Below are 16444 nucleotides of genomic sequence, written 5' to 3' on the forward strand. Positions count from 1 at the left end.
TTAAAAATCTTGATTCCTTTCTTCAGGGGGGAAAGAAAAAAATATACCAAAATCACTTCCAGTCTTTTGAATTTTGTGCATCAATGAGAACAGAACAGTAAAAAAAGATTAATATCTCAAATTATCCTGCCACAATTACAATACCTGGAAATTTGGTAATCATATTAACTGACATCTGTTCAGTGCATAGAAGCCACCAGGCACAGGTGCTTTCTGTTTTGCTTGTTTTTGTTTTTTGACTTTGGCTTTGGTTTATTGACGTCAGAACACCCTTTGAATGTAGTTAAAAAACAAAAACATACACAATGAGAATAGAACTGGATCCAGGCTGCTGCCACCTGACCCCAAGAGAATTCCTCCAATCAAGCTGAATTTGTACAAAATGCAAAAGGAGAAAAATGAGGCAATCTGGTGCTGAGTCAAGGAGGAGTCAACTGGCAGAAGAGCAGTTGAAGGAGTGGGCAGGTCATGACTCTTTCTTGTAAGTGTGAGTGCAAACTGCACTGCCCTGGGTGGGTGTCAGGATGGGCATCCCATCAACTGTTTCCTGCACTAGTGTTTTCTCTTGTCCGTTCCACTTCTGCATGTGAACAAGTTTGCCTCCATCCAGCACGTCACAGGGGATTTGACCTTCCTGTCATCTGCTGTTGTCTCACCAAACTCCATTCCTAGCTTGAAGCAGATCTCTGTGTTCTTGAAGATGCTTTGTGTTTTTATGGTGATTGTGTCTCCATTCACTTCAGTGATGTGGTAGGTTGGTCATGGTGGCCACCTGCCTGGTAGCAAAATACACACTGAGTGACTTCAGGTAGTCATCGAAATTCTTGCCATCCACTAATTTCCAGATGCCCATGAAGGTGTCCACCAGTGGGAGGCTGGGCAAGGCTGAGAAAGAGACAACAGAGTAGCATGCAAGGACTCTGGGATGGCCCAGGGACTGTTCCAAGGTTGTTTATTTTCTTACTTTGTATTTTCTTACAACACATGAAGCAGATACTTCCATTATACCCATTTTATACATGAGGACGCTGAGGTTTGAAAGGTTAGGTAAGCTGTGCTAAATTACTGAGCTACTGACTGGTAGACTGAGAGTTAAACCTCAGGCAATTGATTCAAGCATTTCTGCTTTACAAACATTGTGGTATTTGCCTTTCATATTAAACACAGCAACTAGAATCAGATAGTTTGCTGATTTGAAAAGAAGCAATTTGCAGCTTTTGTTTGGCTTTTGTTTTTTTTAAATGGAAGTATAGTCGGTTTACAACATTGCGTTAATTTCTGGCATACAGCATGACATATATGTAAATTATATAATATTAAATATTCTTTTTCAGATTTTTCCCATTTTAGGTTATTACAAGATATTGAATATAGTTCCTGTGCTATACAGTAGGACCTTGTTGTTAGGAAGTGTTTTTGAGTATAAATATGAAGCATTTTAGATGTGGCTCAAAAATTGAGAATTGACTCCTTTCTTGCTTGAGTTTGGACTGGACACTTAGAAGTGTTCTAATCACTCAGCTAGACAAATATATTTCAACTTTATGTTTTGACCGTCCACTGGTAACTTTGTAAGACAAATCTTGGCTTCACCATAGTATTTGCTACAAGGTTTGTAGAGAAGAGGTAGAGATATCTATCTACATATGTCTACATCCATATCCATCTGTCCATCTGTCACTATGAATTATTTCAGCGAAATTATTTTAGCCATTGGCAACCTAGTTCTTTCTCTATTACTGAAATCATCATAAGCTAAGTAAAAATACTTGATGAAAATCACAGACTTTTGTTCTCAAAATTCTTTTCAGAATTGACCAAAACTACCACATTAAAACAAGCAAAACATTAAAGCAAAAAAAGACCGGGAGCTGACTGTGGCTCAGATCATGAACTCCTTTGCCAAATTCAGACTTCAATTGAAGAAAGTAGGGAAAACCACTAGACCATTCAGATATGATCTAAATCAAATCCCTTATGATTATACAGTGGAAGTGAGAAATAGATTTAGGGGACTGGATCTGATCAACAGTGTGCTTGATTAACTATGGATGGAGGTTCGTGACATTGTAAAGGAGACAGGGATCAAGACCATCCCCAAGAAAAAGAAATGTAAAAAAAGCAAAATGGTAGTCTGAGGAGGCCTTACAAATAGCTGTGAAAAGAAGGGAAGTGAAAAGCAAAGGAGAAAAGGAAAGATATACCCATGTGAATGCAGAGTTTCAAAGAATAGCAAGAAGAGATAAGAAAGCCTTCCTTAGCGATCAATGCAAAGAAATAGAGGAAAACGATAGAATGGGAAAGACTAGAGATCTCTTCAAGAAAAATAGAGATACCAAGGGGACATTTCATGCAAAGATGGGCTCGATAAAGGACAGAAATGGTATGGACCTAACAGAAGCAGAAGATATTAAGAAGAGGGGGCAAGAATACACAGAACTGTACAAAAAAGATCTTCATGACCCAGATAATCATAATGGTGTGATCACTCACCTAGAGCCAGACAAACTGGAATGTGAATTCAAGTGGGCCATAGGAAGCATCACACGAACAAAGTTAGTGGAGGTGTTGGAATTCCAGTTGAGCTATTTCAAATCCTAAAAGATGATTCTGTGAAAGTGCAGCACTGAATATGCCAGTAAATTTGGAAAACTAAGCAATAGCCATAGGATTGGAAAAGGTCAGTTTTCATTCCAATCCCAAAGAAAGGCAATGCCAAAGAATGCTCAAACTACGACACAATTACATTCATCTCACACGCTAGAAAAGTAATACTCAAAATTCTCCAAGCCAGACTTCAGCAATATGTGAACCATGAACTTCCAGATACTCAAGCTGGTTTTAGAAAAGGCAGAGGAACCACAGATCAAATTGCCAAGATTCATTGGATCATAGAAAAAGCAAGGGATTTCCAGAAAAACATCTATTTCTGCTTCATTGACTATGCCAAAGTCTTTGACTGTGTGGATCACAATAAACTGTGGAAAATTCTGAAAGAGATGGGACTACCAGACCACCTCACCTGCTTCTTGAGAAACCTGTATGCAGGTCAGGAAGCAACAGTTAGAACTGGACATGGAACAATAGACTGGTTCCAAAGAGTAAAAGGAGTACTCCAAGGCTGTATATCGTCACCCTGCTTATTTAACTTATATGCAGAGTACATCATGAGAAACGCTGGGCTGGAAGAAGCACAAGCTAGAATCAAGATTGCCAGGAGAAATATCAATAACCTCAGATATGCAGATGACACCTCGCTTATGGCAGAAAGTGAAGAACTAAAGAGCCTCTTGATGAAAATGAAAGAGAGTGAAAATGTTGGCTTAAAGCTCAACATCATGGCATCTGGCCCCATCAATTCATGGCAAATAGATGGGGAAACAGTGGAAACAGTGGCTGACTTTATTTTTCTGGGCTCCAAAATCACTGCAGATGGTGACTGCAGCCATGAAATTAAAAGGCGCTTACTCCTTGGAAGGAAAGTCATGACCAACATAGACAGCATATTCAAAAGCAGAGACTACTTTGTCAACAAAGGTCTGTCTAGTCAAGGCTATGGTTTTTCCAGTAGTCATGTATGGATGTGAGAGTTGGACTATAAAGAAAGCTGAGCACTGAAGAATTGATGCTTTTGAACTGTGGTGTTGGAGAAGATTCTTGAGAGTCCCTTGGACTGCAAGGAGATCCAACCAGTCCATCCTAAAGGAGATCAGTCCTGGGTGTTCATTGGAAGGACTGATGTTGAAGTTGAGACTCCAATACTTTGGCCACCTGATATGAAGAGCTGACTCATTTGTAAGGACCCTGATGCTGGGAAAGATTGAGGGCAGGATGAGAAGGGGATGACAAAGGATGAGATGGTTGGATGGCATCACCGACTCAATGGACATTAGTTTGATTAAATTCTGGGAGCTGGTGATAGACAGGGAGGCCTGGCGTGCTGCGGTTCATGGGTTCGCAAAGAGTCGGACAGGACTGAGCTACTGAACTGCACTGAGCTACATTAAAAAAAAAAGTCAGAATCAGGAGTGACATGTTGTATTCTTATTTGGCTTATAGTTTTGCAGTGGTTTCTTGGATAATTTCTGCTTCCCTTAAGGAAGGATAGATTATGAAGGGATAAAAGCACTAAAAGTTTTCTTGAGAACACATGTGTCGACATATACTATATGTAAATTTCCTGGAACAATGCTGGAACTCAATAAACATTAGTTAATTTCCATGCATTTCCTTAAAATGTGCTTCCCACTATTCTGTACACCAGAAACTAACACAATATAGCAAATCAACTATACTTCAATAAAAAAATTGAAAAAAAAAAGAAATAAAAGGGTTCTTGGGATTCAGAGAATTAAGACTTTGACTTTTCTGTTGGATTTTGTCATTTATATTCTTTCTTGCTTTTCCAGTCTTTGTCCAATAAGTGGTTTGCTGTCACCTTGGTAGAGACTGTGTAAGGAGAAACTAATGTCTGTAAAGTGATCTCTAGTACCTATTGAATTTTCTCCCATTATTTACTGCTTCCACAGGTGATTGAAGGTTGTGAAGAATACACAGGGATTCTTCAAGGTTACTGGGATGTCATTCAGTCAGCTGGGAAGGTCTTTGTCTTTGTGTTTCTCTGACTTACTCTGGCTCTTTCTGTCACCTTATAGTTGGAAGCTTGTCTTAGTCTATCCATTAGCATAAAGGTGTGCAGAGTTAATGATGAGTAAACAATATACATTTTATGTGTTTTACAGGTAATTACCTTTCTTTTTCTTCTTAGGTAGAACAATCTGACTGTGCTTATAACTGTTATTTGAATACATTTAAAAAAATTGCTTTAGCCATTATTTCAAGCACTTGTAAAGTTTCCCCCTAAGAATCCAGCTAAAAGGTCTATGCATTTTGATTCATGGCAGTGACTCTGGGCATTCTCTTGTTTGAGAAAAACATAAATACCTGCCAAGGTGCAATGGGCAGTTTTGGAAAAGTAATGACCACTCTGTTCCAATCAGTCTTATGCAAGTCTACTGTTTAATTCTCTGATTGGAAACAATTGCATGCAGAAGACAGAGAAAATCCCTCTGGCATGAAAGGCTGCTTCCCAACACTGCTGCCCCATTCAGTAGATCACATTTGCACAAAAATAGTTTGACTTTCTCTGTATTGTTCCTCCTTCTCTATAAGGGAAACAATACAGCACTGTGGTTCAGTCCTTACATGAAACTGGGTCAGATCTTGCATTCTATCTTTAAACTGTGTGTGTGTGGGTGGGTGGGTGGGTGCCAAGTTCGTTCAGTCATGTCCAACTCTTTGCAATCCCATGGACTGTTGCCCGCCATGCTCCTCTGTCCATGTGATTCTCCAGACAAGAATACGGAGTGGGTTGCCATAGCCTTCTCTAGGGGATCTTCCCAACCTAGGGACTGAAGCTGCAACTCTTATGTCTCCTCTGTTGGCAGGCGGGTTCTTTACCACTAGTGCCACCTCGGTAGCCCCTTTAAATTGTGTGATACCAGTCACATTTCTTATGTGTTTTGAGCTTCAGCTTCTTCATCTATTCAGTCCATAACTAAGTCATCTTACAAGTTAAATGACCAGCTCTATACACAGATGGACATACAGTAAACCATTGCATGGCCTAACTATTAAGACTAATTTTTCATTTTCATCTGCAAAATTGTTCTACATGAGTGTTTTAAGTTCCACATTTGAATGTAAATCCCTATAGCTTCAAGTAGATGTTCAATATGGTCTATGTCCTTAGATGGGAAAGTTGATGAAAACAGGTAGGAAGGAAATTGTAGGTCTTGTGCTACAATTGTTTCTTATCATAGTTATGGTGGGTTATTTTGAGACATCCATATTCTCTTACCAGGTTGCTGCTACAGTTAAGGAAAAGTATTTGGAAGAATGGCTTTTGAGGTAGCAGTGCTGATCATAGTTATGGAATCTGATATTTTGTTTCTTGAGGCCAAGTTGTCTATGGAGCCAGTTGGTTGAAACTAGAGCCCTGTTCTCATAAGTTCCACACTCTGGTTAGTGATTGAACCACTGCTTTCTTAAAGCTGTCGCCTTTGTTACAAGTTGAACTGCACAAAAAAAGAGCCAGAAAAGTCATTAGAGTTCATGAGTTCAGGGAGACCACAGAAGGGTTTTGACTGAGCTTTCTTCATTGTTCATGAATAGCTGCTGAGTTTTGAAGGCTTAGGATATTATGTGGTTTCTCAGACTGACTAAAGTTGGATGAATTATAATTTAAAATTAGCCAGAGGACAGGGTGACATTTTTTTCTTTTTTGATATTTTATTTTCAGTTTCAGTTTGTTTATTTCTAGATGAACTCCTTTAATCATATGGAAGGACTTGAATATTTTCTTTTTTTTTTTTCTTTTTTTTAATACAAGGAGAATGCTGCTGCTAAGTCGCTTCAGTTGTGTCCAACTCTGTGTGACCCCATAGACGGCAGCCCAACAGGCTCCCCCGTCCCTGGGATTCTCCAGGCAAGAACACTGGAGTGGGTTGCCATTTCTTTCTCCAATGCAGAAAAATAAAAAGTGAAAGTGAGGTCGCTCAGTTGTGTCCAACTCTTCGTGACCCCATGGACTGCAGCCTACCAGGCTCCTCCGTCCATGGGGTTTTCCAGGCAAGAGTACTGGAGTGGGGTGCCATCGCCTTCTCTGACAAGGAGAACAGAGGGGTCCAAAACCAAGAATGGTAAAAATATTCTCATGTCTTATTGATACTGACCAAAAAGCCAAAAAAAAAAAAAAAAAAAAAAAAAAATACTAAGCCCCAAATGACCAATAAAAACAAATATTTACTGAATTATGACTCCCTAAGATTAAAAGTCAGTTCTTGCTTGTTTTATTCATATATATAATATATATGTATGTGTTCATGTTTAGTTACTCAATTGTGTCCAACTCTTTATGACCCAATGAACTGTAGACTGCCAGGCTCCTCTGTCCATGGAATTCTCCAGGCAAGAATACTAGAGTGGGAAACCATTTCCTTCTCCAGGGGATCTTCCCGACCCAGGGATCCAATGTGGTTTCCTGAATTGCAGGCAGATTCTTTACATCTGAGCCACCAGGGAAGCTCATATAATATATATAACATATAACATATATATATGTGTGTGTATATATATATATATATATATATATATATATATATATAGTTGTTGTTATGAAGTTGCTCAGTCATGTCTGACTCTTTGCAAACCCATGGACTGTAGCTTGCCAGGCTCCTCCGTCCATGGGATTTTCCAGGCAAGAATACCAGAGTGGGTTGCCATTTCTTTCTCCAGAGGATCTTCCTGACCCAGGGATCAAACCTGGGTTTCCTGCTTTGTAGGCAGACACTTTTACCATCTGAGCTACCAGGGAAGTCATATATATATATATATATATATATATATATATATTTATATAATACACACATATAATATTATATATATGACTTAAAGCAATGATTTGTACACAATGGGTGATCAGTAACTCATAGCTCTTGTTGTTACCTGTACTCTTAATGAATTATCTTGGTATATCAATTCAGTTCAGTTCAGTTCATTTCAGTCACTCAGTCATGTCCAACTCTTTGCGACCCCATGAATCGCAGCACGCCAGGCCTCCCTGTCCGTCACCAACTCCTGGAGTTCACCCAGACTCACGTCCATCGAATCAGTGGTGCCATCCAGCCATCTTATCCTCTGTCGTCCCCTTCTCCTCCTGCCCCCAATCCCTCCCAGCATCAGAGTCTTTTCCAATGAGTCAACTCTTCACATGAGGTGACCAAAGTACTGGAGTTTCAGCTTTAGTATCATTCCTTCCAAAGAAATCCCAGGGCTGATCTCTCGGTATATACAATGAGTTTAATTAAATGGAATATTAATTACTCCACTTAACAAATGTGAGCACTGAGAATGAGCAAAGTTAAATAACTTGCATGCTCAAGAACTCTCACCGAGTAAACAGGCAGGATACATTGCAATGCAACCTCTATTATGATTAAGTGCATGTTCTTACCTCCTACACTATACTTCCTCTCAGACCAGCATTTGACTATGGAACTCCAGACTTATGTCCTCACCATTTAGCAACTATCATAAAGAACATGTCTCATTCCAAATATTTGTAAATAGTTCTAGTAGAAGTCTTGGGGCTGATTCTTTTTTTTTTTTTTTAAACTTTACATAACTGTATTAGTTTTGCCAAATATCAAAATGAATCCGCCACAGGTATACATGTGTTCCCCATCCTGAACCCTCCTCCTTCCTCCCTCCCCATACCCTCCCTCTGAGTCGTCCCAGTGCACCAGCCCCAAGCATCCAGTATCGTGCATCGAACCTGGACTGGCAACTCATTTCATACATGATATTTTACATGTTTCAATGCCATTCTCCCAAATCTTCCCACCCTCTCCCTTTCCCACAGAGTCCATAAGACTATTCTATACATCAGTGTCTCTTTTGCTGTCTCGTACACAGGGTTATTGTTACCATCTTTCTAAATTCCATATATATGTGTTAGTATACTGTATTGGTGTTTTTCTTTCTGGCTCACTCTGTATAATAGGCTCCAGTTTCATCCACCTCATTAGAACTGATTCAAATGTATTCTTTTTAATGGCTGAGTAATACTCCATTGTGTATATGTACCACAGCTTTCTTATCCATTCATCTGCTGATGGACATCTAGGTTGCTTCCATGTCCTGGCTATTATAAACAGTGCTGCGATGAACATTGGGGTACTCATGTCTCTTTCCCTTCTGGTTTCCTCAGTGTGTATGCCCAGCAGTGGGATTGCTGGATCATAAGGCAGTTCTATTTCCAGTTTTTTAAGGAATCTCCACACTGTTCTCCATAGTGGCTGTACTAGTTTGCATTCCCACCAAGAGTGCAAGAGGGTTCCCTTTTCTCCACACCCTCTCCAGCATTTATTACTTGTAGACTTTTGGATCGCAGCCATTCTGACTGGCGTGAAATGGTACCTCATAGTGGTTTTGATTTGCATTTCTCTGATAATGAGTGATGTTGAGCATCTTTTCATGTGTTTGTTAGCCATCTGTATGTCTTCTTTGGTGAAATGTCTATTTAGTTCTTTGGCCCATTTTTTGATTGGGTCATTTATTTTTTTGGAGTTGAGCTGTAGGAGTTGATTGTATATTCTCGAGATTAGTTGTTTGTCAGTTGCTTCATTTGCTATTATCTTCTCCCATTCTGAAGGCTGTCTTTTCACCTTGCTAATAGTTTCCTTTGATGTGCAGAAGCTTTTAAGGTTAATTAGGTCCCATTTGTTTATTTTTGCTTTTATTTCCAATATTCTGGGAGGTGGGTCATAGAGGATCCTGCTGTGATGTATGTCAGAGAGTGTTTTGCCTATGTTCTCCTCTAGGAGTTTTATAGTTTCTGGTCTTACGTTTAGATCTTTAATCCATTTTGAGTTTATTTTTGTGTATGGTGTTAGAAAGTGTTCTAGTTTCATTCTTTTACAAGTGGTTGACCAGATTTCCCAGCACCACTTGTTAAAGAGATTGTCTTTAATCCATTGTATATTCTTGCCTCCTTTGTCAAAGATAAGGTGTCCATATGTGCGTGGATTTATCTCTGGGCTTTCTATTTTGTTCCATTGATCTATATTTCTGTCTTTGTGCCAGTACCATACTCTCTTGATAATTGTGGCTTTGTAGTAGAGCCTGAAGTCAGGTAGGTTGATTCCTCCAGTTCCATTCTTCTTTCTCAAGATCGCTTTGGCTATTCGAGGTTTTTTGTTTTTCCATACAAATTGTGAAATTATTTGTTCTAGCTCTGTGAAGAATGCTGTTGGTAGCTTGATAGGGATTGCATTGAATCTATAGATTGCTTTGGGTAGTGTACTCATTTTCACTATATTGATTCTTCCAATCCATGAACATGGTATATTTCTCCATCTGTTAGTGTCCTCTTTGATTTCTTTCACCAGTGTTTTATAGTTTTCTATATATAGGTCTTTAGATTCTTTAGGTAGATATATTCCTAAGTATTTTATTCTTTCCGTTGCAATGGTGAATGGAATTGTTTCCTTAATTTCTCTTTCTGTTTTCTCATTATTAGTGTATAGGAATGCAAGGGATTTCTGGGTGTTGATTTTATATCCTGCAACTTTACTATAGTCATTGATTAGTTCTAGTAATTTCTGGTGGAGTCTTTAGGGTTTTCTATGTAGAGGATCATGTCATCTGCAAACAGTGAGAGCTTTACTTCTTCTTTTCCAATTTGGATTCCTTTTATTTCTTTTTCTGTTCTGATTGCTGTGGCCAAAACTTCCAAAACTATGTTGAATAGTAATGGTGAAAGTGGGCACCCTTGTCTTGTTCCTGACTTTAGAGGAAATGCTTTCAATTTTTCACCATTGAGGATAATGTTTGCTGTGGGTTTGTCATATATAGCCTTGATTATGTTGAGGTATGTTCCTTCTATTCCTGCTTTCTGGAGAGTTTTATCATAAATGGATGTTGAATTTTGTCAAAGGCTTTCTCTGCATCTATTGAGATAATAATATGGTTTTTATTTTTCAATTTGTTAATGTGGTGTATTACATTGATTGATTTGCGGATATTGAAGAATCCTTGCATCCCTGGGATAAAGCCCACTTGGTCATGGTGTATGATCCTTTTAATGTGTTGTTGGATTCTGATTGCTAGAATTTTGTTAAGGATTTTTGCATCTATGTTCATCAGTGATATTGGCCTGAAGTTTTCTTTTTTTGTGGCATCTTTGTCAGGTTTGGTATTAGGGTGATGGTGGCCTCATAGAATGAGTTTGGAAGTTTACCATCCTCTGCAATTTTCTGGAAGAGTTTGAGCAGGATAGGTGTTAGCTCTTCTCTAAATTTTTGGTAGAATTCAGCTGTGAAGCCATCTGGACCTGGGCTTTGTTTGCTGGAAGATTTTTGATTACAGTTTCAATTTCCGTGCTTGTGATGGGTCTGTTAAGATTTTCTATTTCTTCCTGGTCGAGTTTTGGAAAGTTGTACTTTTCTAAGAATTTGTCCATTTCTTCCTCGTTGTCCATTTTATTGGCATATAATTGTTGATAGTACTCTCTTATGATCCTTTGTATTTCTGTGTTGTCTGTTGTGATCTCTCCATTTTCATTTCTAATTTTATTGATTTGATTTTTCTCCCTATGTTTCTTGATGAGTCTGGCTAATGGTTTGTCAATTTTATTTATCCATTCAAAGAACCAGCTTTTGGTTTTGTTGATTTTTGCTATGGTCTCTTTTGTTTCTTTTGCATTTATTTCTGCTCTAATTTTTAAGATTTCTTTCCTTCTACTAACCCTGGGGTTCTTCATTTCTTCCTTTTCTAGTTGCTTTAGGTGTAGAGTTAGGTTATTTATTTGACTTTTTCTTGTTTCTTGAGGTGTGCCTGTATTGCTATGAACTTTCCCCTTAGGACTGCTTTTACCGTGTCCCACAGGTTTTGGGTTGTTGTGTTTCATTTTCATTCGTTTCTATGCAAATTTTGATTTCTTTTTTGATTTCTTCTGTGATTGTTGGTTATTCAGCAGCGTGTTGTTCAGCCTCCATATGTTGGATTTTTTAATAGTTTTTCTCCTGTAATTGAGATCTAATCTTACTGCATTGTGGTCAGAAAAGATGCTTGGAATGATTTCTATTTTTTTGAATTTACCAAGGCTCGCTTGATGGCCCAGGATGTGCTCTATCCTGGAGAAGGTTCCATGTGCACTTGAGAAGAAGGTGAAATTCATTGTTTTGGGATGAAATGTCCTATAGATATCAATTATGTCTAACTGGTCTATTGTATCGTTTAAAGTTTGTGTTTCCTTGTTAATTTCTGTTTTAGTTGATCTATCCATAGGTGTGAGTGGGGTAGTAAAGTCTCCACTATTATTGTGTTATTGTTAATTTCTTCTTTCATACTTGTTAGTATTTGTCTTACATACTGCGGTGCTCCCGTGTTGGGTGCATATAATTTATAATTGTTATATCTTCTTCTTGGATTGATCCTTTGATCATATGTAGTGACCATCTTTGTCTCTTTTCACAGTCTTTGTTTTAAAGTCTATTTTATCTGATATGAGTATTTCTACTCCTGCTTTCTTTTGGTCCCTATTTGCATGGGAAAATCTTTTTCCAGCCCTTCACTTTCAGTCTGTATGCGTCCCCTGTTTTTGAGGTGGGTCTCTTGTAGACAACATATGTAGGGGTCTTTTTTTTGTATCCATTCAGCCAGTCTTTGTCTTTTGGTTTGGGGCATTCAACCCATTTACGTTTAAGCTAATTACTGATAAGTATGACCCCGTTGCCATTTACTTTATTGTTTTGGGTTCGAATTTACACACCATTTTTGTGTTTCCTGTCTAGAGAATATCCTTTAGTATTTGTTGGAGAGCTGGTTTGGTGGTGCAGAATTCTCTCAGCTTTTGCTTGTCTGAAAAGCTTTGATTTCTCCTTCATACTTGAATGAGATCCTTGCTGGGTACAATAATCTGGGCTGTAGGTTATTTTCTTTCATCATTTAAGTATGTCTTGCCATTCCCTCCTGGCTTGAAGAGTTTCTATTGAAAGATCAGCTGTTATCCTTATGGGTATTCCCTTGTGTGTTATTTGTTGTTTTTCCTTGCTGCTTTTAATATTTGTTCTTTGTGTTTGATCTTTGTTAATTTGATTAATATGTGTCTTGGGGTGTTTCGCCTTGGGTTTATCCTGTTTGGGACTCTCTGGGTTTCTTGGACTTGGGTGATTATTTCCTTCCCCATTTTAGGGAAGTTTTCAACTATTATCTCTTCAAGTATTTTCTCATGGTCTTTCTTTTGTCTTCTTCTTCTGGGACCCCTATGATTCGAATGTTGTAGTGTTTAATATTGTCCTGGAGGTCTCTGAGATTGTCCTCATTTCTTTTAATTCATTTTCTTTTATCCTCTCTGATTCATTTATTTCTACCATTCTATCTTCTAATTCACTAATCCTATCTTCTGCCTCTGTTATTCTACTATTTGTTGCCTCCAGAGTGTTTTTAATTTCACTTATTGCATTATTCATTATATATTGACTCTTTTTTATTTCTTCTAAGTCCTTGTTAAACCTTTCTTGCATCTTCTCAATCCTTGCCTCCAGGCTATTTATCTGTGATTCCATTTTAATTTCAAGATTTTGGATCAATTTCACTATCATTATTCGGAATTCTTTATCAGGTAGATTCCCTATCTCTTCCTCTTTTGTTTGGTTTGGTGGGCATTTATCCTGTCCTTTATCTGCTGGGTATTCCTCTGTCTTTCATCTTGTTTAAATTGCTGAGTTTGGGTGTCCTTTCTGTATTCTGGCAGTTTGTGGAGTTCTCTTTATTGTGGCGTTTCCCTCGCTGTGTGTGGGTTTGTACAGGTGGCTGGTCAGGTTTCCTGGTTAGGGAAGCTTGTGTCGATGTTCTGGTGGATGGAGCTGTATTTCTTCTCTCTGGAGTGTAATGAAATGTCCAGTAATGAGTTATGAGATGTCTATGGTTTTGGGGTGACTTTGGGCAGCCTTTATCTTGATGCTCAGGGCTGTGTTCCTTTGTTGCTGGAGAATTTGCTTGTTATGTCTTTCCCTGGAACTTGTTGGCACTTGTGTGGTGCTTGGTTTCAGTGTCGGTATGGAGGCGTTTGATGAGCTCCTGTCAATTAATGTTCCTTGGAGTCAGGAGTTCCCTGGAGTCAGGGTTTGGACTTAAGCCTCCTACTTCCAGTTATCGGTCTTAATTTTACAGTAGTTTCAAAACTTCTCCTTCTATACAGCACCACTGATAAAACATCTACGTTAAAGATGAAAAGTTTCTCTACTGTGAGGGTCACTCAGAGAGGTTCACAGCGTTACATGGAGAAGAGAAGAGGGAGGAGGGAGTTAGAGGTGACCCAAATGAGATGAGGTGGAGTCAATAGTGGAGAGAGTGGACTAGCCAGTAATCACTTCCTTATGTGCACTCCACAACTGGACCGCTCAGAGATGTTCACGGAGGTATACAGAGAAGAGAAGAAGGAGGCAGGAGACAGAGGTGGCCAGAAGGATAAAAGGGGGAAATGAAAGGAGGAGACAGATCCAGCCAGTAATCAGTTCCTTAAGTGTTCTCCACCGTCTGGAACACACAGAAATTCACAGAGTTGGGTAGAGTAGAGAGGGGTTAGGGAGGAGATACAGGTGACCTGGTGGAGAAAATGGAGAGTCCAAAGGGAGAGAGAGCAGTGAAGCCAGTAATCTCGTACACTAGTGAAAAATGGGTCCTGAAGATTGGGTTCTTAAAGGTACAAAATTGGTAACAAATACATAAAAGCAAAAATTAGAAATCTAGAGTAGAGTTTGGAATTTCAAAAATGTGATGTTAATGAAAAGAAGAAGGAAAAGAAGAGAGAAAAAACGAACAAAGAAAAACAAACAAGATCGTGAAAATTATAAAGAAACTACAGGTACAAAATTGATAACTAATACCAAGAAGCAAAAATAAAAATCTAGAGTAGAGTTTGGAATTTCAAAATACAACGTTAAAAAAAAAAAAAGAAGAAGAAGAAAAATAAGAGAGAAAACAAACAAACCAACAAAATAATGTCGCAACAATTATAAAGAAAATACAGGTACAAAATGATATCAAATACCAAAAAGCATAAATTAAAAATCTTGAGTAGAGTTTGGAATTGCAGATATACGTAGTTATATAAAAGAAGAAGAGAAAGAAACAGAGGAAAAAAAAGTCACAGGAAATTATGAAAAAAACTATCGGTACAAAATTGATAACATATACCAAAGGCCTAAATTAAAATCTAGAGTAGAGTTTGGAATTTCAAAAATACAATGTAAAGAAAGAAGAAAAGGAAAAAAAAAAAAACATGGTCAAAAAATTATAAAATATATATGAAGTTTGCTGAAGAAAAAAAAAATAGGGTCTTTTTTTTTTTGCAAAGTAATAGTTATAAAAGTGAGAATTAAGGACAATAGAGGACTTAAAATTTTTTTTTAATTAAAAAAAAAAGAAAGAAAGATTGATCGTAAAAATAGTAAAAATATATCTAGGTCTTTCTCTGGTTTTGTTGTGAGTATTGTGGGTTCAGTTCATTTTGGCAGTTCCTTAGTCCGACTTATATTTCTCAATATCTAAAGGCCCCTTCCTATGTAATCCGTAGTAACCACAGGGTTTTAATCTATGGCCTGTAGCTTCCAAGGCGTTTCCCTCTGTTATAGCTTCTTCTGTTGCTGGTCTCTTCAGCGTCTGGTTCCCGCCCTGACACAAAGGGGATGGTTGAGGACACTATTTTTTTTTTTTTTTTTTTTTAAATTTAGGCTCACTTGTTCAGCCGCGCTGTGGGGGAGGGAGGGAGGGATGCTGCAAACAGATAACACTGGCATGCGCTCGCAGTGCCTCAGCCACACTGGGTCTGCCCCCCTCACCGCGCATGTAGCCTCCCTGCCCACACTGCTCGGGCTCTAGGCTGTTCCGCCGGGAACAATAGAGGCCGGCCCTGGGCTGAGCTCCCAGGTCCAAGCGCTCAGGTTCAGGCACTCGGGTAGTCCTCAGAGGCGCAGACTCGGTTGGGCCTGCGTTTTGTGTTCTTCCCAGATCCGAGCAGCTCAGGTGATGAGGTGTTTGGCGGGCCAATGCTGCGACTTATCCTCCCCGCCACTCGGTTATCTGGGTGTAAAACCGGCGCACCTTCTCAGGCAGCTGTTGACTGTCCAGACCCCCAAGAAGTTTTAGTTAGCAAAGAAGCCTGCTTACAGTTTTATAGATAGTGTCTCTCTGGGGCTGCAATTGCCCCTTCCGGCTCTGGCTGCCTGTCACCGGAGGGGGAAGGTCTGCAGCCGGCTCTCTCTGTTCAGTCCTTTGTTCTGTGCGCGGGCCTGGCGGTGTCTTAGGTTAGGGCTGGCTTTTTGCGTGGTAGATATCCCACAGTCTGCTTTGCTAGCCCAAATTATTTCGCTCAGATAGCGCTCAGGACATTCGGCCGGATTCTTACTCTAAGGGACACAGCCCGCGCCGCACTTCCCTGCCCAGCCCCGCTTGAATGCCGTGTGCAGGCATCTGCGCTGCTTCTCGCTGGGGGAGTTACTGTAGAGCTCACAATCCGCGATTTTTAATTGTTATTTTTTTTCCCCTCCCTTTTAGTTGCCCTCTGTGCTTCCAAAGCTCGGCACAGATTCGGCAGTGAGAGAGTTTCCTGGTGTTTGGAAACTTCTCTCTTTTAAGACTCCTTCCGGGACGGAACTCCGTCCCTCCTCTTTTGTCTCTTTTTTTGTCTTTTATATTTTTCCTACCTCCTTTCGAAGAGTTGGGCTGCTTTTTTGGGTGCTGATGTCCTCTGCCGGCATTCAGAAGTTGTTTTGTGGAATTTACTCTGTTTAAATGCTCTTTTGATGAATTTGTGGGGGAGAAAGTGTTCTCCCGTCCTACTCCTCCGCCATCTTGGCTCCTCTCCCGGCTGATTCTT

At 39.3% G+C, this 16444-nt stretch overlaps 1 pseudogene; it reads right to left on the reverse strand.

Annotated features, from left to right (window-relative positions):
* Positions 1-335: 335 nt before the first annotated feature.
* Positions 336-16444, reverse strand: part of LOC123465611 — a 103257-nt pseudogene continuing 87148 nt past the window's right edge.

This window comes from Bubalus bubalis, chromosome 1 (genome assembly GCF_019923935.1).
Source record: "Bubalus bubalis isolate 160015118507 breed Murrah chromosome 1, NDDB_SH_1, whole genome shotgun sequence".
Lineage (NCBI taxonomy): Eukaryota > Metazoa > Chordata > Mammalia > Artiodactyla > Bovidae > Bubalus > Bubalus bubalis.